General features: G+C 45.1%; 1 protein-coding gene across 1 annotated transcript in view; it reads left to right on the forward strand.

The window, feature by feature from the left end:
• The window catches only part of LOC146847662 (uncharacterized), a 95,583-nt gene that overhangs the window by 15,938 nt on the left and 56,075 nt on the right, over nt 1-23,570 (forward strand). Inside the window, exon 2 of the mRNA XM_085651793.1 lies at nt 7,074-7,165. The gene's annotated coding sequence lies outside the window, so the exon portion shown is untranslated. The remainder of the gene's footprint in view (nt 1-7,073; nt 7,166-23,570) is intronic.

Here is a 23,570-nt window from a genome sequence, read left to right on the forward strand (position 1 = left end):
TGTCTGAGGCCCAATATGTATAACTAGTTGTGCCTTTGAAGTGGGGAGAATCTTTTAGAGGCATGCCTTTGAAGTGCACAGGTGCCCTGTCTTCGTTTCCTTAGCTCGAGTCTAATTGCATTGAGTATGCAACCCTTTGTGTGCAGCTAGGACCCAGCCTATTCAAGTGTGAATGGGGCTGTGATCCTACCAGTGATGGACCATCCAGGCGCACATAAGCTTCCTATTGTGTGTGGCTGTCTATGAGGAGTACACAAAGCCAAACTGTCAGCTACACCCAGTCATGTGACAAGAGACAGGCTGCAGGCACCAAATAGTTAAGTAGGAAAATCCCAACATTCTAACAGATTATATAAACAGAAACAGTGGTTTCTGTGGAATAATATAATTAATAGTGATACTGATATGCGCAATCGCAATGAAGGGAAGGGTTAGGTCGATATCCAAAGGAGAAGAAACCATACACAACTCAATATTTGGTAATAGCAATAGTTATTTATGTATATAATAATGCAATTTTTTCCCCAAAAACAATTTTTACAAAAAAACAGTGCGAGGTGAGCATGGAACCTAAACAAATAGTGACATATTTGTGACATATACACTTGGTTTTCAACATTTAGTGAAGTCGACCACCAAAAAGAATAAGTAATAGAGACAGCGTCCTTATAAAATAATAGGCGCTGATGAATGGTTCGCTTTACTTTTGTCGACGGCGTTTCGAGCCCTAATGCAATGAGGGGTCTCTTCAGGACCTAATGATGCAGGGACATCTATAATTAAAGAAAGAGATGGATACTCTCCGTGTGAGACATTAAAGGCAACAGTGTTGATGTATTGGAACGGTTAGGAGCGGCCTGTGCCTGAGACGAAGATTATCTGTCAGCGTGATTAACGTGCACCTCAAGGAAGTGACAGTGTCAAAAGGTTACTCACATGGGACCCAGCCAGGCACTGCACATGTGAAGAAAGGAATTGAGAATAAAAATGAACCAGAATAATATGTAACATAATGGTAGGCACATGTATTACTAAAAAAAGGTGCTACATTAGAAGCTGAACTTACCCTAGTGAGGGAAAGGAAGCTGACAGCGAGATCAATTGTACAAAGTTGCAAGACTAGATGTGAAGAAAGTAGAATTTACAGGGGAACACGACAATCTGTGGGATCCGTGTGGGTCTCTGTAAAAAAATAGTTTACAGGGGAACACGACAATCTGTGGGATCCGTGTGGGTCTCTGTAAAGGAATAGTTTACAGGGGAACACGACAATCTGTGGGATCCGTGTGGGTCTCTGTAAAGGGATAGTTTACAGGGGAACACGACAATCTGTGGGATCCGTGTGGGTCTCTGTAAAGGAATAGTTTACAGGGGAACACGACAATCTGTGGGATCCGTGTGGGTCTCTGTAAAGGGATAGTTTACAGGGGAACACGACAATCTGTGGGATCCGTGTGGGTCTCTGTAAAGGGATAGTTTACAGGGGAACACGACAATCTGTGGGATCCGTGTGGGTCTCTGTAAAGGAATAGTTTACAGGGGAACACGACAATCTGTGGGATCCGTGTGGGTCTCTGTAAAGGGATAGGGAGTATTAATAATGCGGAGTATCGCAATGTAGACACACTAAGTGCATCGAGAAAGAGCGACCCTTACCATAAGCGAAGCAACCAAGTTTTCAAGGTGAATGTAACGCCTCCGACCTGCGGGTTTATAACCATCCTAATATTTAACAGTTTGTACACGACGATCTGTGTATTCTGAAATAATGGGATAAGGATTTGGGTTATAGTAAAGTGCCAACATACTGACTCTTTAGGACTTTTAACTCCGAGGGGGAGAGGTGCTCTTACCTGCAATGCAGTTTGTAGCCTGAGCCCATGTGAGCGTGCAGCCACTACGCGTCAGTGTAGAACTGACCGAGTCCGTCTACACTTGTATGATGACAAGGGCCCGGGACTCGCATCGCGGTTAAATACTCTTGCGAATTATCCCGCCAAACCCGGATGTCACAGCAGGCATCACTGTTGATAGCCGCCTGGCGGTGTAATCCGGTTTTCTGCAATCGAGTAAAGAAAAGAAGAACAGACCCATTGTGATGTGGGACGGGTGGAGGAAAAGGTAGACTGTTTACCTTGCTCAATAAATCCACAGATGGGGGCAAGTATATAAAAAGGAGAGAAAAAGGTAGACTGTTATCCTTGCTCAATAAATACACACCTTGGTGCAAGTATATAAACAAGCATTTGCAATGCAATAGGTCTCGCATTTGCGAGAGTTTGAGCTATTGGCTTTGTAAATGACATTCTTTTATTTATATTTTGAAAACCTGGTAGCGGTGCTTAAACACACACTTTGTACTTATAATCGTTGCTTACAAGAAGTAAGGCTGGCAGTAAAAGAGGTGCAGTTACTGACAGCCTTGCTTCTCGTAAGCAACAACTACAAGTACAAAGTGCGTGTTTAGACACAGCTTGCAGGTTTTCAAAACATAAATAAAAGGCACTGTCATCCACAATGCCAATAGCTCAAACTCTCGCAAATGCGAGACCTATTGCATTGCAAATGCTTGGTTTTTTTTAGTACTAGAGTTTAACACCGAGGGATCTGTGAGCATCGAAGTCTCCTTAATAACATAAAGCTGCAGTCCTTGCTGAGGTGTATGGTGCTCACTGTGGGTGTAGTGCTGTTGTAACATTTGCTTGGGTTCTAGGGATCTGATTTAAATAAACAAGCACAGAGGAAAGAGGAAAGGGTGGTAGTGAGGAGCCGAGAGAAAGTCCAGGACATGTGAAGGAGTAATTGAACGGTTGTGGGGGGTCAACCATGGGACTGGCTTAAGACCTGGGGTTTAGTACTTCAGTCATGGATCCTGTAATTCTGACCCAATCACTACAACTCCCTAACTTTCAATGCTCAGAGTAGTAGCTCTGTCACTTTAAGAGGGTGGGCAGAAGCCAGAGGACTACTTTGGACCAAACTAACACAAACCCTCTTGGCAAAAAATAAAAATCCTACACTTGGCATGAAGACACAGCCGTCAGTCACTTTTCGTTGTTTTCTTTGCTCTGGCACAAGCCGCTGCGCTATTTGTTACAAGTTACTCCAAATACTTAGGTGAAAATACACAAGGTATCAGAGCGCCTTACATGTGCACCAATTGCATTACATGGACACATTCATTTTAAGGTACAGAGAGATTAACTGATTTTGCCCAGAATCACAGGATGCTTGAGCCTCCCGCTAGACTCAAACCTCGTTCCCCAGCTTCCCCCAGGTTCTGAGCCTTGGGCTCAGTAGAAGAATGCTGATATTGAGCAACGCCCAGAGAACTCAAAGGGCGAGCCGACACAGCATGCTTCCACACTAGAAAACACTGGAGAGTTTGTGGTGTATGAATCATTCATTTACTCATTCACGGACTCACAGTTAGTTTCTAGAAACAAAATGGGTTGTATAGTATAGATGGTCAAATAGTGGAGCTACTCACCCCCAGGAATTAGTTATGACCCTCGTAAGAAGATGCCAACACTGCAAGTTAGGTCTCTGAGAAAAAAACTTCCCTTTTCTCTCGTGTGCAGTGCACTGTGATGTCGCACGCCAAGATCCTTCAACAACGACACTTCCTCATGAACGCGAGCAGAATCAAGTTTTAAACTATGAAGATAAATACGGAAGTGTCTTTGGTACTGACAAGTCACTATTTCAAGCAACTTTCACACAACGTGCGCAACAGCGTGATGTTTCACGAGCTCTCTCCTACACATACCGCACATTCCCTGCCTCAGAGAACACGCACTGGGCAAGGTTGGTAAATGCATACCTCAAGCCGTAGCCGTGGAATGTCCGAGGTCATGTTTTGAAGGGGAGGGAGGGAAAATGAAAGCGTGCCATGCGCGCGCTGTGTTGACGCGGGGACAGGAGATGTGCTCGCGTACGGAGTGCACATCTCCTGTCCGCAGGTGCACATCTCCTGTTCGCGCATGTCATCTCTTGTCTCCCTTCGGCAGAGAAACCGGCGACTATAGGTCTTGCCAAGGCGAAGCAGCGCATGCGCTGCGTTCGCTAGGCGAGACCTAAAAACAGGAGAGATGACCAATTAGGTCTAAGAGTGATACCTAGAATGCTCATATCAGGTGCAAGCGTAAATGGAAAAATTCTGTGGAGCACGAGCAAAGGCCCAACAAGGTGGAGAATAATAAAAAGGAGTACAAAAGGCATTCTGAAATCGGCGTTATGTAAGAGTAACGTCTATTTTCACAACATGAAATAATACATTGTGACCATATTGGTGCTTATGACACGTGGTAATTCATATGTATATTTTTGACAGTGTTACAGAGAACATGGTAGAACAAATTCACATAAATCAGTTGAGAACAGTATTAGATAACAAGCATTTACAATGCAATGGTCTCGGCATTGGTAAAGTTAGAGCTATTGGCATTGCTCATGACATTATTTTTGTTTATGTTTTTGTTTTTAAAACATTTAGAGAAACGGCATATACGTTTCTCCCCACCCCCCCTCTCCCCAACGTACGCACATAAGCATGACTCAGCAGCAAACGTGTTACCAAGCCGACGAATGAACGTGACTGTATGCAAGGGGGAGAGGACGCCATTAACTCTGCCGCCTTTCTCCGAGGCGAAGCAGAAATGCCTCGGAGAAAGGCAGCGTCGTTTTCGGATTCGGGGGCGTGTTTTGCTGTTATCTTCTCTTGCCATTGGCTGGAGGAGATAATTAGACTTTCTGCAAAAAACACGCCCCCCGATCCGAAAAGGACGGGGCCTGATCGGAGTGACGGGACCTCTTCTCCAATGGCTGGCCAGCATTGAAGAGACCAGCCAATGGAGAACAGGGGAGAAGAGGGGCGGGTTCAAGCCCCTCTTCTCCAAGTCATTAAATCTCAGATCGAGACTGCGCAAGCGCAGCCTTCGAGCCGAGACCTAAAAATAGGTGGCATCATTCAAGAATTCGTGCATAGCGTGTAGTATGACCACTTAAAGCATAAAGACACATGTAGCCATTCACACATATTCTCATGACAAATTGTGGGAAACAGTGTAAAAACATTATTAATGCACAATTTACATGAATCGAGGAGTGACATAGGCTTTTTAGTTCACTAATGACGCCACAAAACCCTGCCATTCTTCAGCCGAATTCAATCCATGGGCTATGGAGTTAGTCCTTTCTATCCATCGGCAATCTAGTCTCTGCAAAATTTGCGTCAACATTCTAACAGAGGCATTTTCAAAATTGTAATTTGAAATTCGACTTCACCATAAGTTAGGGTTTTTCATTACAATTCAAAAGACACCAAACATGAACTGGTTACCTTCTCCCATTTGGAAATTACAGCGAACTTATTGAGGTAATGCCAATGCTGTCCTATGGGGAGGTAGGCCTTGTAGTAGTGAAAACCCCCTTTTTTAATTTCTTTTTATTTAACAAGTAAATAGTGCACCATCACAAGCATCTGAATACATGGTTTTGTCAATCTGATACATACTACATTTAGCAATACATTTCGTTCAGTCGCACATCCTGTCTGACTATACTTGGTCTACCCAAGTGTCCCCCCTTGAGATAGTCTGTCCTATATGTTTCCCACGCCTTCCATATATTCTCCCACTTTGCTGGGCAACCTCTATTCTGGTAGATCTTTTTTTCTGCCTGTTGCACCAATCCAAGTCATTTCTCCAGTCTTTAATACTCGGAGGGTCCACCTTTCCCCAGTTCCTAGCAATATTTCTTTTTGCCACTGCTGCCGCTAGCATCAACCATGTTTTGGTATGCGTGGGCCATTTTGTTTCACCAGTTACTCCCATTAAGTGCCATCTAGCTTCTGTCAGGACCTGCTGCCCCATCACCCTCGCCATAGTACAAGTCACTCCTGCACAGTAGCGCTGTATCACAGGACAGGCCCAGATTATGTGAAAGAAGGAATCTTTCTCTCTGCACCCCCCTAGTGAAAAACACATGTAAGCGTTTTTTACTACCAGGGCATGTAAAACTAAAATGTACATGTTCCAACTTTTAAGTACATTGCACACTGCTCTCTGGGCTGTTCAGGGCCTACGAAAGGGGTGACTTATATGTATTAAATAGGATGGTTTAGGCCTGGCAAAAGGCTTACTTGGCCAGGTCGGCATGGCAGTGTAAAACTGCAAACACAATCTAAGCAATAGCAGGCTTGAGACGTGTTTTAAAGGGGGAACGGCCTGAAAAACACGTGTCCCAACAATGCAAGCGCAACCATGCAAGTGGGGCTGGGGCCTGGTGGGGGTAGTTTTCAGGGCTGGGAGTCAGCGTTGTTTTCAGGGCTGAGGGGGCGGGGACATTGTTAGGACTCCGGGGAGGGGTGGTCAGGGAAGTTTCTAGGGTTCGGGGGGGGTCGGGTAGTTTTTAGGGCTTTTTTGGGGGCGGGGTAGTTTTTAGGGCTTATGGGGTGTCTGCAATTTTTTAGTACTGGGGGAGGGGGTTGGTTTTCAGGAGTTTTAGGTCTCAGGGCAGGAAAGAAGGGGTAGTTTTTAGGTCGAGCCTAGAGTCAGCGTGCATGCGCTGCTCTGGGAGACCTGTTGTAGTGGAGTATGTAATAGAAGCCCCACCCACTCTCCACCCATATTTGTCATTGGCTTGTGTCAGTGTCCTACGTAAATGCTGGTGTCTGATTCGTAAAGAAGCCTGTTAGTCCCTCCTTAGCACTGCCTTGTCTTCATCTGTAACTTTCCATGGCGACTGGCCCCTTTACTTCAGATATTACACGGTACGTCTTCTTTAGTCTTTTTTATGACTATTCCTAAAGCGTGGCAGCCACAAAGTCATGCATGAGGCTGATCCTCTTAAGAAATATCTGGCTCCTCAGAATATTTCCTTCCTGTTGCTATTGGTCTACCACACAAGTCCGTCCATTACTGCATGTGTCCAATGACCTCAATCCAGCTGTTCCTCTTCTTGTGCTGAGGTGTTTCCTTGTTTTAATTTAATAACCAAACATGAAGTATGATCTGCATGACCAAGCATGCGAATATTTATCCCACAGTAAAGTGATTGTGTTTCTTTTACAGCTGCAGAACACCGCGGCCTTTCTTCTAAATACCTTGTGTGCAGTCATATGCCGGGGGTTCGACCAGTAAATGTTCTTGGCTGCAAGACTCTGGTAAGTTTGAAAGTGAAATCAGTATACTACTGAGAATAACTCTTAATATCAAGGGAAAGTGAGGATTATGTTAGTCTGTCACGCTTCCTCCTAAGTCATAAGTGAACACAACAAGGTATGGCGTCCCGGAAAACACAATAATTTGTAGGGCTACAATTATCCCTATAATGATTTACCTCATTAGGTCCAGGGATTATCCTAATCAGATGCTCAAATCCTCACTCACCGATGAGGCGTCCTTCAGCAACGAGTCGCACTCCACATTGGGTGGGGTGTGCAGTCTCTAATGTGCTCCATAAGTGCTGTTTGATTTCTGTGCTTGGAACCCAGTGTCTGATCGGAAGATAGTGCAGTCTTTCAGTCTCTAGTAGATCATATTCCATTTTTTATCTGGTCAAATGGGGTTTTCTGGCCAAATCAAAAAGGTAACCAATGCTTTTATAACCCCTCTCGGTCCATATGTAGAATTTGATGCCTTTAGTTGGATTATTTATTATTGACATTAGTGGGGATATTGGTGTGGCAAGTCCCTTCTTCTCCTCTGTTGTGTCCCAGGCGGACAGTGTAGCCTTGGTTCCTGGAGAAGAAGCCAGTGCCCAAGATCCATATTTCTTTAGAGCCAGGTGATTTCCTGCATATGTAAACCTGCTATCTGCTGGTGGATAAAGCATCTGCTCCTTTCTCATGTTCTTCTCAACTTGACCATATACTTGAGCTGTGCTTCCTGGAAGCAGGCCTTGAAAAAACATAAACATTTGACTGAAACCGCAGGTCCAGTAACTTTAATAATGTACTCGACCTAACTGCAATGTACTTGACATGTAAACTGGTCTCAAATTGTGGGATCCTAGGCAAATATTTTATTTTACAGAGTCACCTTTTTCTTCATTATTACTAGGGCACTGTCAAATATGTGATCTCGGCATTTCCACAGTGCAAAAAAACCTCCTTTACTTGATTTAATATACTAAACATTTGCTCCATGTATAATAAAAATCTAGCCAACATATAAAGTACGCGTGCCCCTTGACTTGCCTGATTTCACTAACAGCATTGCCATCAGGGCGGAGGCAAGAATGTTTCTCAGTTGATGTGCAAAAACTTTATGGACACACAATTTCTATTGAAAGGGCAACAAACGTTAGCACTAATATGCAGTTTTACTGCTAAAGCTATATAGCATATAAACTATAATGTTTGGAAATTGGCTTTCAGTAATAATGATGATCAGTTGCTCATCACAAAGTAAAGTGTTCGGATTTGTTTTCATCCTATTAAAATCTTGTTTTTCATCACTCAGTTAAAAAAAATAATTTCATACCTGATCACCTGATCAAATATAATTTGAAATGTTTGTACAGTTCACTCATTAGAAGTTCAAATGTTGTGTTAGAAAAAAAACTGACATCGTACAGCCTTTTATTTCACACACTTTGTCCAGCACAATTTTCAAACAGTTCACTGCACAAAATCCTATACTTTTCTTTCTCTGATTTTAAAGTAAATTTTCCAAAGACATAAACTGACTGTTGACCTCCGTCTCTGAACTCAGAACAAATGTGACAAGATAAAAACAAGATTCAAAGGTATCTTTACTGCTCATTCAATTTGTGAGTAAACATAACATCTATTATTTGTCAGCTCTCCAGAGCGGGCCAGTAAGCCCTGAAAGTAGCTCACCCTTATGAAATCTAACTCGCCCTAGCGAGTGAGTAGATTTATCGAGGCCTGCTGGAAGAATTGAGTAATGTTTGAATACCCAGCCCGCCTTTCTTTGCTGAAGAGGACGAGACTTTTGCTCCCAGTGGAGGTTTCGTCGCAGCATATATAACGTTTGATATTGCTTTCTGAAGAAGCTTAAGTTTAGTAGGAAGGATTAGCAGTGGCTTGAAATGTGTTTGGTAGTGTGGTGATCTTAGCAGCAGTTTCTCAGCATAGCCACAAGAGTTTGTGAGAATGCCAAATGCGTAAATCACTTGCATTTCATGTAGTAGTTTCTAGTACTTGCAGCAGAATGTGTTTTCTGTTTTGGGACAATTTGGATTCCCAGATATGGTGTTGAGTTTGGGGGCCAATCTATGGGGAATTGCGTTTGCAATATGTTATTCTGGGGAAGTTGAGTGTTGACAGACTAAGAATCTGAGATTGTTAGGTCTAGATGGAGACAGCACACGCTAGCGCTTTTTAGACATTTTGTTTACTTACAGGGGTTTAGAACCCACCTATTGTGTACTATTTGCTAGCTTCACTGTCAAACTTATGTCCTTGCCTCTCTTTGATTAGCACCTGCTGGCTTCACTTCCATTTAACGTGTTCGTCCCTCCCCAGGAGCATGACCCAAGTACTGCTTCGTTGCCCAGTGTATGTCCTTCCTCTGCTCGCTCTCAGACTACAGAGGCACTTTTTTACTTCTTTTTATTACTGCTTGCCTCATCCCTCTCCCATTGGGTTGCTTGCTGTGAGAAAGTGAGTTGGTTGTCGGGGATGTGAGATCTTCTCAAGAGGTTCTTTTCATAGTGAACCACGAAAGTCACTAAATTAACCTGTGCCTAACCCTATCGGAGCTTGGCACAAAAGCATTCAGGATTAACTCAGAGGCAATGTGTAAAGTATTTATGCAGCACTTAAACAGCAATAATTGAAATTGAAATTCTTTTTTGTATAGTTAATTAAAACCCACACAAGATTCCAGTACATAAGAAATATTGCAGCAACATGATACGCTTGCGAATATCTCAGTTTCAAATAATAAAAGTTAGTTTAAACATCAAAAATACCACCGTTTTTTTCAATATATTAAAATCGAATTCATTATTACTATTTACAGTGTTTTGACTGTTAAAAGACAGGGAGAGACCACTAAACAGCGTTATGACCGGTATCACTGTGTCGTTAATTTCTTATAACAAATAAAAATGTTTTATCAATTGGCAGATTAATTGTGGGTCCTTCGAGTACAGACTTTTTAGTATGGCAGATCTGCAGTTGTCTCCTCAACAAATGACGGCGATAGTGTCCTAAGGCTGGGCAAATACATATTAGATGTATAAAGTCCTGTGTTGGTGCCCCACATAGGCTACATGCTTTTGAGCCTTGGAACTACCAGCTGGGAAGGTCGGCGTTGGAGGTCAACTTATCCATACGCAGTTCTAGGAACTTGTTTTTTAGATGAGGGGAAAAGGCAAGGCCCAGGAAAGCCGCTGGCTCTGACTTAGTGTAGGAATGTAATACCATCCATGCGTGAGCTCGTCGGCTTAGCGTTACTTTGTCGTCTTGTAGCGAATGCATTTTTGCCGCCTTTTTCATGATTAGTTGGAATGATGCCAAGGGTAATTTTCTATGCCAGAGGTCAGCCGTCCTGGTTATTTATATGCGTCTAGATACTTAGCGTGGTGAGACTTGGGGTCATTTTTCAGGGCGTCCCAGCGCGCTTTATTAATTTCAAGCCCACGATTCAGCCAGATTTTGTACCAGGTTTTGATTGCCTCATACCTTCTGTACAGTTGCTGTTGCTGCAGGCCAAACTCTAAACGTACCAGGGCTGCTGAGGCGTTGCATGGCAGACGAAATACCCTTTTATACACTCGCGTTTGGATGTTGTCCAGAATTACTGCGTTGTTTGCGTGGTGAACTACACTTCCATATGCAATGGCTGGAAGCAATTTCGCTTTGATGACTGCCATTAGTGGGGTAAACAGTGGGCCTTTAAAGTTTTAGATAAACTGCAAAATGCAAAAAGTAGAGCATTACCCTTTTTGTATGGCTTCGTACTGCATTGTAAAGGAGAATCTTCGATCCAGCAATAAAGTGACAACACAACAGAAGAAAAAACCCACACCAATTGAGGAAAATAGAGAAAAATGTAATAAGGTAGTTGAAACCAAAGCATTAAAAAAATCCAATCAGTAGAGCCGGAGATGTGCATTTCAAAAGATTTAATGTAGGTTAATTCCTAAAAGCACTGCTTTTGGTTATCTGGCCGTTCGAGCCCAGGTGAGGTGAAAGTCCCAAGTTCAAGCAGACTGCGATGGAGTGCAGGCCGGACACAGGGACCAGGGTAGTCTTGCAGAGAACGTTACTTCCTCAGAGTCTGGTGCATAGAGTTCCGTTTGTGTTAGAGGAGGTCGCGAGGAGCTGGGAGAGTGGCGCAGGTGCTTGTCGATATAGCGTGATGAGCAGGCTGGGCGTTGCAGACTGTCTTTGCTGTATCTCTAAGTTCCTGTTGGGCTTCATGGACAATTATTGCTTGAGCTTAGCATTGGTGGTCACCGCAGGCTGTCGATGCTGTGGTGCAAAGTTCAGATCTTAAGTTGCTGTTAATTGCTGCAGCGAGAAGACTCGGGTTCACCAAAGCTTTGTGTTGATTGTACATGCAGGCATCACTATCTTGTTGCAAACAGGCCCGTTTGCATTCACAAGGAGCGTAAACCATGAGGATTGCTCCTTTTCTTCCTGAAGGAGCTTATCGGATGCCACTCCAAGTGTCCAGGGCCTGGGAGGCACCTCTTGGGAATCAGGAACTAACTTCAGCAGAGGCCAACAGGGATCAAACAGGTCCAGTTGCTGGTCCATGCAAGTTCAGGTCATCTGGGCAATTCAAGGGAGGCCTCTGCAGCTTGTTATGTCCCTGTAGCTCAGAAAAGGAGGTCAGTCCGCTGATCATTGGCATCAGTCCAGGGAGTCTGGAATGAAGGGAGTAGTTCCAGTCTTCCTTCTCACACCGCAGGGTAGTCCTCGGGCAGCAGAAGTGTCCTTCTACTGTAGTATCCACAGGTCCTGGAGTGTACTGAAGAGTGGGTTTGAGGATTCTACATTTATCCCAGGAGCTGCCTTTGAAGTGGGAGAAGCTCCTGGAGTTTTCCCCTCACAGAAGTGTCTGGAGTTTCCTTCCTCACTGCCCAGGTTCCACTGAGTCTAAATTCACAGAAGTCTATTGTGAAGTTATTTGTGTGGACCCTGAGGCAGAGTCTCTGAAATGCAAGTAGGGCTGTGCTCAGCTCCCTCCTCCATCCTGCTAGAGGTGGCTCATCCTGCCAACACCTAGTCCCTCTACTGCGTGGCTTTCTGGGAGGAATAACAAAGGCCAACTGTCAACTACACTTAGTCATGTAACCCAGGAAACAGGCTGTAGGCACAAATGGCTAGGACAGGAACACTCCATCTTTCTAAATGAGGCCTTTTCAAAATTGTACCTTAAACTCTGACTCTAAGACACAAAAATTCTCTATTTTTACCTGCTCCCAAGCAGACATTAGCACTTATTAAATGTAATAAGTAATCCAGTGTTATCGTATGTGAGAGGTAGGCCTCACAGTAGTTAAAAACAAATTTGTGAGTTTTTGCACTCTTAGGACATGTGCAATTTGTAAGTGTATTTTTTCAGCTCTTTAGATACAATGAACCTGCTGTATGGTTTATTTGTGCCTTCCCTAGGGATGACATATGTATTGTAAGTAGAGTTTTAAGCTTGCCAAAGGGGTTATTTTGCCAAATCGAATTGGCAGCCCTTTAAAGTTTTAAGTGGGCTGCTGTAGTGAGTGGCACATGTGCTGCAGGCCCATTAGTAGAACCAGGTGGAGGGCAGACCCAATATACCCTTGAGGGCTTAGGCAGATAAATTGATAAGGTGAAGGTGCCGACAAGGGATTTTGTTCGTGACAGAGTAGTTATTTGGTTCAATTTCTTGACAGATTACTTTGTGGGTGTATTTAAATCAATTTTACACCAGCTGTAAATTTATCATTAAGAACAATTAATAGATATAAAGAGTACACACACGGGAATTCTTTTTTTGTGAAATAAACACAAATCTTTTTATATATGAATCAGAATAAAAAGGAGTACATAAGAACCATTGGTTTGAGCAATAAATCATGAAAGGCGGGTTACATCAGATCCACATTTCATCAAAAAAACATCTATTTCAGTACAAATTTAACTGAGACCAATCTCGTTATTGAGAAAATAATCAACTGTATATTCAAAATATAGCGAAAATAGATGATGGAGTCGACGTTTCGGTCTTGGATGGCAGAAGTCCGTCAGACCATCTTCAGGACAGTTAGATATTGCATATTAGGACCCTTCGTGAGTTTTAGAGATCCCATAATATTCGTATTTAATCGTAGTTAAGGCGTTCTGGTTGATACTGTAACTATCAGTAATCCAAAAAATTGTAATGACAGGAACAGGAGGAATCCTTCCTCGTTCTGTTTTCAAACGATGTCTTGCTTTGATACAACCGCGCAACAGTCTGCCGAGGTCAATGACCTCGGCAGACTGTTGCTCACACCAATTGTTCTTATGTACTCCTTTTCATTCTGATTCATATATAAAAAGATTTGTGTTTATTTCACAAAAAAAGAATTCCCGTGTGTGTACTCTTTATATCTATTGATTGTTCTTAATGATAAATTTACAGCTGGTGTAAAATTGATTTAAATACACCCACAAAGTAATCTGTCAAGAAATTGAACCAAATAACTACTCTGTCACGAACAAAATCCCTTGTCGGCACCTTCACCTTATCAATTTAGCAGGCCCTTTAGTAGCATTTAAATTAGAGGCCCTTGGTACATGCAGTACCACTTTACTAGGGACTTATAAGTAAATTAGTTGTGCTAATTCGGTGTAAGCCTATTTTACCATGCTTTAGGGAGTGAGCATAAGCACTTTGGCACTGGTTAGTTGCACAGAGCCGTAAGGCCAACAAAACCAATTTCAGCAAAATAGGAGGGATAAAGGCATAACGTTTGGTCTTGCCTACCCCCCCGCACCTCCTGCGTAGTGTTGCTTGCACCATCCCCGCATGTTGTGTTGCTTGTCCTGTCCTCCCAACTCACCTTCCGCATTGTGTTGCTTGCCCTGCCCCAATTCGCGTTGCTGTTTCCTCTGTTGTTGCTGTTTGCTCTGTTGTTGTTGCTTGCTCTGTTGTTGTTGCTTGCCCCGTCACTCCCAATCCCATTGTGCTTTGTGTTTCTTAGCCTGTTATTGCTGCTTGCATCCATGGTTGCTGCGTGCCCCGTCATTGTTGTGTGCCCAGTTATTGTTTCTTGCCCTGTCATTGTTGCTTGCCATGTTGTTGTTGTTTGACCTGCCCTCCTGCATTGTGTTGCTTACCTTGGCCTCCCACATTGTATTGCTTGCCCTGTCCTCCCACCCCATCTTTTTTTTGTAAATACATTTTATTGAGTTTTATATTACAATGCTGTGCAAAAAACTTTTCTCGTTAGATGACCATAATATTCCATTGTCTGTATCTCTAACAAAAGTCAACTGTCCCTCTACCCAACATTTATTAACTGTTACCCCTCTCCTTCCTCCCCTCGATGAGTCACAACCGTGCATGTTCCTGGTGCTATGACTGTACGTCTTGTTCAGTTAGCACTAGTTAAGAGTGTAAATCACGAACGGACCCAAATGGCTCACCCATTTCAGAATATAGATGGCGCAGCCTCACCTCAGGGCATTCGGTGAGGGTGTAATAACTGCCTAGGACTTGCAGGTGTAGTTGAGCCACTAAGAGAGGGCTCCAATGAGCCACTGTCGTGTAGTTACCACTAATAAATAGGATCTGTGCATTTTTTGGACAACATAAACTTTGGGTGGGGTACCTAGACTGATTCCGAGCACACCCGCAGGATATGTTGAGCTACAGACCAGCTAGATTACAGTGCCACCATAAGCCCCCCCCCCCTAACTCAACCAGGGAGCGAATGGTTTCTGGCAACCACTGAACATGACAACCCTGACCCCTCCAGGATTGTGGTAACCTATCAGAACCTTTTGCTGTGTCACTCGTGCTCTTTTGTCCTCTGAGAAAAATACAGAAAATAGACACAAGGACATTTTCAATAGATTTATTGAACCCGCATTATTCTTGTATAAAATACATTTTCTGCGATAATCAGTAGACAGAAGCAGATGTAATTGATTACAAGAACCAAAAAAGTAAATAGTAGATATAGTTCTATCATTTTGCCAAAACAGTGTGTATATGCAGGCATTTAAATAAGGTAGTAATCAGACGTACTCCTACTATGCAAACCCTACTCTGTGTGTACCTAGTGTGTGTGTAGATGTGAAGTCAAGAATCTCCCCAAGGGATGATCTACCCCCATTACCTTGCAGGGGAGAATGTAGGACCCTGTCTTGTTCATAAACTGGACACCCTCTGTGTCAGCTGAAGTGCCTCCGCTGCTAATCCAAAGAGACACTGATTGTTGATAATAAAAAGCATCCTTGTGATGTATGTATAGATTAGCAATTTATGGATATGTAGATAGCCCTGTTGCACCGTGGATAAAGATAGAACGACATTAGTGCATAAAGGCCGTGTACTTGGTGTTTGAGGCATCTTGATAATGTTATGCGAAGCCAGACGTGTAAACAGAAGTAGTTTCAGAGAAACTAATCCAGCATTGTCACGCACGGAATATGTGCAAACGGTCACAGCAGAAATGTTATTGTGAAAAAGAGGACAATGTAAGAAATGTGCAGCTCCACTACATGGGCCTAACCTGGGCACACAGCACCATGTTCTGGATCCCTTAAGCTGTCTATGAGAGTTTCCCAGGCCCTGGCCATATGAAGCGAACCAATCCCTCGTCTAGCTTCTCTCAGCAGCACTCACCCTCCCCCTCTTATCCCCCCATCTCTCAAGTCCCCTCTTCCATGCAGTTACTTGGGGTCCCCCTGGGGCCTTTCAGTGCCTTGTAATTTCCTTTTTTGCCAAAAGAAAGTCTAAGTCTTGAAATATACTCTTGACCTTGGTCTTGGAGGTATGGGGGAACCAGCCGACAATTACCCGGGGAGCAGGGAAATACCCTTTTCCTGATTTAGCCAACAACGTTAGTTATCTCCTCCCATTTACTGTTCAATGAGGGGCAATTCCAAAGCTTATATGAGATTTCAGCTCCCCGCACCACGGGCAGGCTGCGTTTGCTGTGTGAACATATTTATTAATTCACCCTGGGGTAATATACGCCCGATGCAATATGTAAAAGTTAATCAATATGAATCAGGCATTTCTAGCTATCTTGATGATTCTCTCAAGTATGGTTGCCTTGTCTCCATCTGTTTTGGGGACTCCTAGATCTGCTTCTCATCGTGCCTGCAGGGTTTCTAGTGGTTGAAGCATGTCCCCTCGTATTGCTCTATAGAGGCACATAACAGCTTTAACAGTGCCCCTGGATAGGCTAATGTTTTAGCAAGTTTGTGATTTCTTGGTTCTGACGTATCCTGCCTTCCAGTAAAAGCGAAGGCCGCTGTCACTATGGAGCAAAAACTGTCCCTGGGGAAGATTGAATTCTGAATGGAAGTCTACCCCTTTGAATAGATCCCCCAACCTTTGGTGCTCCTGCCGCTACCCATTATTCCAGCTCCCTCCACTGTCCGCCATAGGGTAAATCTTTCAGCATGATCATGGGCAAGTCGGGTGAGTATGGGGCTTGGCTGCGTGCCTTCTGGAGACATCTGTTCCATCAACGCCGCAGTACATGGAACTCTCTGGTTTCATTGTTAGAAATGGGATTTCTGGTTGACTAAGGCTTGCGACCAAAGACAGGAAGAAACCAACACTCTAGTCAGGGCAAGGGAATTACACACTGATGATAACCCCTGCTCACCCCCTTGATAGCTTGGCATGAGCTAGGGGAAGGCATGGCTTGGCAGTTCGGGCTGGACTGTTCCCATGAGGCACAGGGTCAGACTGATTTGCATATGGCCATGTCTGAACTGGGGTGGCACAGTGGGCTAAAGAACAGTGATGGATCAAACCCAGATCTGTTGACTGGGTGTGAGTGTTTGATTGGTTCTTATACTCCGTCCATCACCACCCTCTTTTGTACAGCTTGGCACGAGCAGTCAGGTTTATCCCAGCGGCAATGTGTAAAGCGTTTGCGCCACACACACTCACAGCAGCAACACACTAGGCACACTACAAAAGAAACTCCACACAAGGTTATATAATAAATAGCCTTTGTATTATCATAAACACATTAGAAACCTAATCACACATTTACACTGTACCAACTGGCACTAAGCAATATTCACAGGGGATTATATACAGGACCAGGCCAATCGGGCCATGGTCAGAACAATCAGACCAGGTAAGTAAATATAAACCACAAACAGTAACTACTGGTACAATAATGTGCTAAGCATTATCACAGTCACATTAGACACCATCCTAAAATATCATAGCATGACATTAGGTATATCCACATTAGGCCCAAACCTCATTAGCATAAACACATTAAGCACTAGGCCTCACCAGCTTAAACCCATTTTGCATAACATCCTAAGCATAAATACATTACACATTAGGTATCACCAGCATAAACACATTATGTCTGAATCACAATTAGGCCAGAACATTGGTGCATAAATCACACTACTCATTAGGCATAACACATTATGCATGAACCTCATGAGCATATCATTAGGCATCATCCTATGACATTATAGCATGACCTTAGGCATTATATCCTATTAGCATAAACACAATATGCCTCCAGATAATCGGCAGTAGTGCTCACTAACAAAAAGTATTAGGCAGTCCATCATACCACACAGCGCACTACCACCCCCTCTCCCCCGGTAGGGTGCCTCCATCACCAAATTGCATCCAGTCCCACCTGGGCACATAGGGGGCATCCGGCCATCTCACATAGTCCCGGGGCATCTTTCCTGGCCTTGCACTGCAATGCCACCAAATCAAAAATGGCCCAGATATCTCAAATTCACGCAGCTGCCCGCGACCGTGCGGTGCAGCTGCATTCGGAGGGGGACAGTTCCCGGGATCCTTGGTGCTCTCTATGCACCTACAGGAGGCTTGAACAATGCCCCCACGAGGGTAGGACAACCTCACTTGGTCTCCCTCCGACCCTTCCAAACCTAAGGGATGGTCCCCAAGGCAGCCGCCCGCTTTCCCGTGGTGCGGCCGTTGCTTTTGTGGCAATGGAAGGACTGGGCCTTGTCACCGGCCGGCTCTTCCCCAGAGAACTCGCCTCCCAGTCCGGCTTCCTCTGCAATGCGGCGGGGCAAGCACCAACAATGTGCCTCGGGCCCCCTCTGCTGCAACTACCACGTGCTTCACCCTTCACCCGGTCCCCCTTCCCGGGACCGGATCTTGGACCTGGAGCTGGCGAGGCTCCGCAACGAAATCAGCAGGGAGGACAGGCACTGGCAACGTGCTTCGTCGGGTCCCGCCTGCACCGGGACCACTCCTGACTTCCTCCTCAAGGCCACGGGGATTCCACCAGCTCACGGGAGCCCCGCTTGGCCTGTGACGACTTCGGGCTACTTCGGACGAGGCCCCGCCCACGATCAGGCCTTCACTTGCCTGACTTCCTGCTCGTCTCGGCGGTGGCGCACACAGGGGGGGCGCGGACCGGTGGGGTGGGCTCCCGCTCCGGTCCTGAAAAGTATAAACCCGCGGGGTGGGCACCCGCTCACCAAGGCAGTAAAAATGCGGGGTGGGCTCCCGGTGCTTGAGCAAAGTTTAAAAATGCGGCAATAACACGGGGTGGGCTCCCACTCTGAAGGCACCGATGCGGGGTGGGTTCCCGCTCGGTTTTCCAGCATTGATCAGCGGGGTGGGCACCCGCCAAACTTCCTCTCAATGCAGGGTAGGTTACCGCCAGTCAACACAAAATGTGGGGTGGGCACCCGCTCCAAAGGCACAGGTGCATCAAGGTGGGGGAATCCCCACGCCGGGATACCCTCGGAATGCAGCGCTGGAGAGCACCAGGACTCCTCCCTGGAATTAAAGATATAGCGCTCACAAGGCGCTATGCCCCAAAAACGTCCAAAGCAAAGGCTGGGCCCAGCTCACAGGGCTCTCCAGCAGGGAGGCAGTCCCTTGTGGCGGTTCCTCCTGGGGCCTAGCTGCAGCAAGTCCCCTCAGCACAGGAAAAAGCACACCCCCCTCATGGGCTCACAGCCCCAGTATTTATACACCTTTTCTCTTTGTCTGCGCCAGCACAGGGTTTGGGGAACCAGCAGAAACTGGTTCAGGGGGGAATTGGAGCACTCTGTTGACAGGGCTACTCTTCCCCTTTGTCAGGTGGGGGCTCATCATCAGACACACCACAGGGCGCGGAGCCAGCATTCACTAGGGCAGGCACCATCCTATTCAGGGACTTCTCCTCCCACCACTCCAAATGCAGATTTCCCATTCAGCCTAGCGCTGACTCTCCTGGAGCCACACACACCTCACCAGCCCCTGTCACTGAAAAGCCAGACATGTAATTCACATCAGGCAGGCAGACACATAGCACACAGAAATGCTAACTTCTAAAAGTGGCATTTCTAAAATAGTTATAATAAATCTGCGCACACCATTGCGTAGCATTTATTATCACTATTCCAAACATACCAAACTTGACCACGCTGCGCCTCTCATATCAGGAATTACCTCTGAAACACTTATCAAATAATCCCCAATGCATTTCTATAGGAGGCCAGCCCCACAGTAGTGGGAAACCAAAATGGCTGTTTGTCACTACCAGAACATGTCACACACTTAATGTACATGTCCTATCTTTTAACTACAATGCACCCTGCCCATAGGGCTAGCTAGGGCATACCTTAGGGGTAACTGACAGGTAGTGAAAGGGGGGTCACGGACATGGCACACACTTTAGGTGCAACGTCACAGCGGTGGTCACACTGCGTGCACAGGCCCTGCAGTGGCAGAGGCCTGAGATAGGTTTGAAAGGCTACTTTGGTGGGTGGCGCAATTAGCCCTGCAAGCCCACCAGTAGCATTTAATTCACCAGCCCTGGGTATATGGATACCACAAGGGACTGACAGGTAAATTAAATAGGCCAAACAGATGTAGACCAATCTTACCATATTTAACACAGTGAGCGCACGCACTTTACACTGGACAGCAGTGCTAAAGTGCCCAGAGGCCTAAAACCACCAACACCATGTCAGAAAAAAACTAGGAGAAAGGCAAAAAGTTTAGGGATGACCCTGCAAAAAGGGCCAAGTCCAACAGTCATCTATTGCAGTTCGGTCTGTCTTCAATAACACCCTAGTCAGTCTCCAAGTTCTGGGACAAAAGGCCCCACTATCTGGCCCTGAGCCCGTCTGCCCGTGAGCTATTGTGTGATCCATTGGAGCTGCCCTGCCAAATAATATGTCTCAACGTCCAGGGTTGACAGCCTCCGTCCGTCGTCGGACGATTTAGCATAGATAATGCCAGCCTGACTCCCAAATAAAGGCAGAGTTCAGGAAATCTATCTCGATGAATCACGCCCTAGTTTTCCAAATGGGAAGTGTTGCAAAGAAGTACAGCAGTCTAGGAAGCTCCACCATCTTTAATAGTGCTACTCTTCACTCTGTCGATAAGAGCAGCGTCTTCCAGAAATCTGAACTGGATCACAATGACCTAACGGCTAGCCCCATATTGACTTCAAGCAGATCTGTTGGTTGGTGGAAAATCCTAACCCTCCAATAAGACGAGGTTCCCACTGCAGGGTCCCCAGTTCTCCCGGTGGGTTTTGGTCTCCCGCAGTCGGGAGCAATCTGGATTTTTACCAATTGACTATTAGGCCTGAAAGGACGCCGAACTCCTCTGTCATTCTCCTAGCTCCCACCAAATCATCTCCTGTATTGTGAAGGAAGATCAACAAATCATCCACATACACACCATATGATGGTGATGTGCCCCTATCCGTATACCCCGATATCGACTCCGGGTTCTGGCTAAGCTGGCCTGGGGTTCTATGGCTAGCGTGAACAGCAATGGAGACAAGGGGCATCCCTGTCTCATCCTTCTCTCCATGCTGTACTTCTCCGATATTGTCTGGCCCATGCGGACCGTAGCCAGAGGGTCTGTGTAAAACAATGTAACCCATGTCAGGAAGCCTCTCCCCAATTGCATGCGCTCTATTGCCCCATACAAAAAGCTCCATTCAAGACTGTCAAAAGCTTTTTCTTTGTCTATTTCAAATGCAAATGCCTCCTCGCTATCATAATCATTAGCTTCCAGCAACAATAATAGTCGCTGTATATTGAGCGCCGTATTTCGGCCCGGGATAAATCCTGCCTGGTTGGGGTGTATCAGTTTAGTCATATATGGGAGGAGCCTGTAGGCTAAAATTCTACTCAATAAAGTGAAATCCAAATTCAGCAGTGACAATGGCTGATACGCCCTGCAGTCATAGGGTGGTTTACCAGGCTTTAGGAGTGGTCCTACCAGGCCCCTCACGTGGCTAGGGGGAGGAAGCCAATTGTTCTGGCTGTGGTGTAAAGTTCCACTAATTTGGAGGCCAGTTCCTCAAAGTAGGTGGCGTAAAACTCAACTGGGAGCCCATCTGTTCCATCAATGTGATCAGAGTAATCAGTGCTAATACTATAAGTATCAAGATCAATCATACCAACTATTCAAGGCTCACTGCAGAAGAACGGTAACCACCCAAAAATGGCCGAAAAAGAATCTAAGAACCTCAAGAGACTCAAAGCCGACCCTCCAAATCCAGATTCATCTACTAAAGGCAAACGCGACATCAACGCAACTATGGATACCATACTAAGCAAACTAGCAGACGTTCATGATCTTGCCAAGTCAACAAAAGAAGAAATCTGCAATTAGACAAGATATTAGAGACACTAATGTCAGACTGTCAGAAACAGAAAGCAGGATCAACCAACTAGAAGACACCAAAACTAAAGTATGTAAATCCCTCAAAAATCTAACAGTCACAATGGACTCTCTAACGAAGCGCTTGTCAGGGCTTGAAGATGGAAACAGAAGAGGGAATCTAAGAATTTTGGAATCCCGGAGGGAGAGGAAGATCCTTCAGGCTCATGCATCACTTTTTTGGAAAGTTGGTTCGCGCCGGCCACTAACTTGTCTTTCAGTAAACGTCTGGAATGTGATAGGGCTTATCGGGTCTCAACTAGGATTGTAGCAAATCAGAAAACACCAAGACCAATTGTATGTAAGCCTCTCCGTTATCAACATGTAGAACAGATCCTTGCCTTCATGCGTAAAAACAACCATATCCTTTGGAATAACAACAAAGTTTTCATTACTCAAGACTACAGTAAAGATACTGTGGACACCAGAAAGGGGTTCCTAGCACTTCGCCCAAGACTAAGATCCTTGAACGATCAGTTTGCCTTCACAGGTCCAGCAAAATTCAGAGTGATGATCCAGGGGTCTCCACATTTCTTCACAGACCACCTACAACTAAAAAAAATCCTCGATGGGCCTGATGATCCCTTTATGGACACGGTGACCTCAGGGCCTTCCTCGACCCCCAGTAGTCTCTTAAAACCTCCAATGTAGTCTCTTAAACCTCCAATGTATTAATACTATGCAGTGTATAGCATCATTCGATTCCCTTTTAGCCTCCATCTGAATATGCACTCTGAATATGCACTCTTACAGGCACCTTCCTACCTCTGGAATGCTATGTACACTATGTACAACGATGATGCGCATAGCAAACCTTCGGCCGCACTTAACCACCTAGTATTCACTAGTTTCCATTTGTATCAGCAGACGTGACTTTACAACTGTTATACAAACGTCTTAAAATTGTCTTGTACAACGACAAGATGAACTCTCTTTAAGACATATCTCTTTAAGTCAATTTGATGTGTAACTGTTTTCCTTGTGTTACTGATACAGAGCAATGGCTTATACTTATTTGTTAGAACTGGGGGTCTCTAGTTGGCAATGGTATACACCTTTGTCCATATGGGGACCCTTGCTTCTATGTTAGGATAAGGGGATTAAACTCTTAGATAGACCCTTGGTGGCTTGGCACGAGCAGACAGGCTTATCTCAGAGGCAGTGTGTTAAGCATTTGTGAACACATACAGTAATACAGTGAAAACACTACAGATGGACACCACACAGGTTTTATAAAAATAAGTATTCTTTATATAGACTTAACACAAGACCACAAATGACAAACATCCACAATACTGTACTTAAGATTGACTTAAAGATGGTAAAAGTTAATTTGTTCAAGTTTATGATAAATGCAACACAGTTCTCACCAAAGTACCTGGATGCGTAACGCAAAATAAACAGAAATGCTTGGGAGATGCGTCGGTTCCGTGCTCCGGGGGAGATGATGCGTCGCGCCTCAATGCTTGTACAGAGTAGGGGATGCTTCGTAATCGTTACAGGTGCGGGGGTGATGCGTAGGTTCTCGGCCTACTGCCCGGTTGCGATGCGCAAGATGGCGCCTCGATGCGATGCAACAATCCTGGTGCGATGCGAGAAGATGGAGCCCTTGATGCGACGGCGATGCATTCACGCCCTGGCAGCCTTGTAATGACTCTGTACTTTGGAGCCGCGACAGGTCCTGCGACACGCTTCTCCGGCGATGCGATGACGACCCTCTCGATGGCGTTACGCTTCTCTGGTGATGTGACA

The sequence above is a fragment of the Triturus cristatus genome, chromosome 4_1 (genome assembly GCF_964204655.1).
Source record: "Triturus cristatus chromosome 4_1, aTriCri1.1, whole genome shotgun sequence".
NCBI classification, from domain to species: Eukaryota; Metazoa; Chordata; class Amphibia; order Caudata; family Salamandridae; genus Triturus; species Triturus cristatus.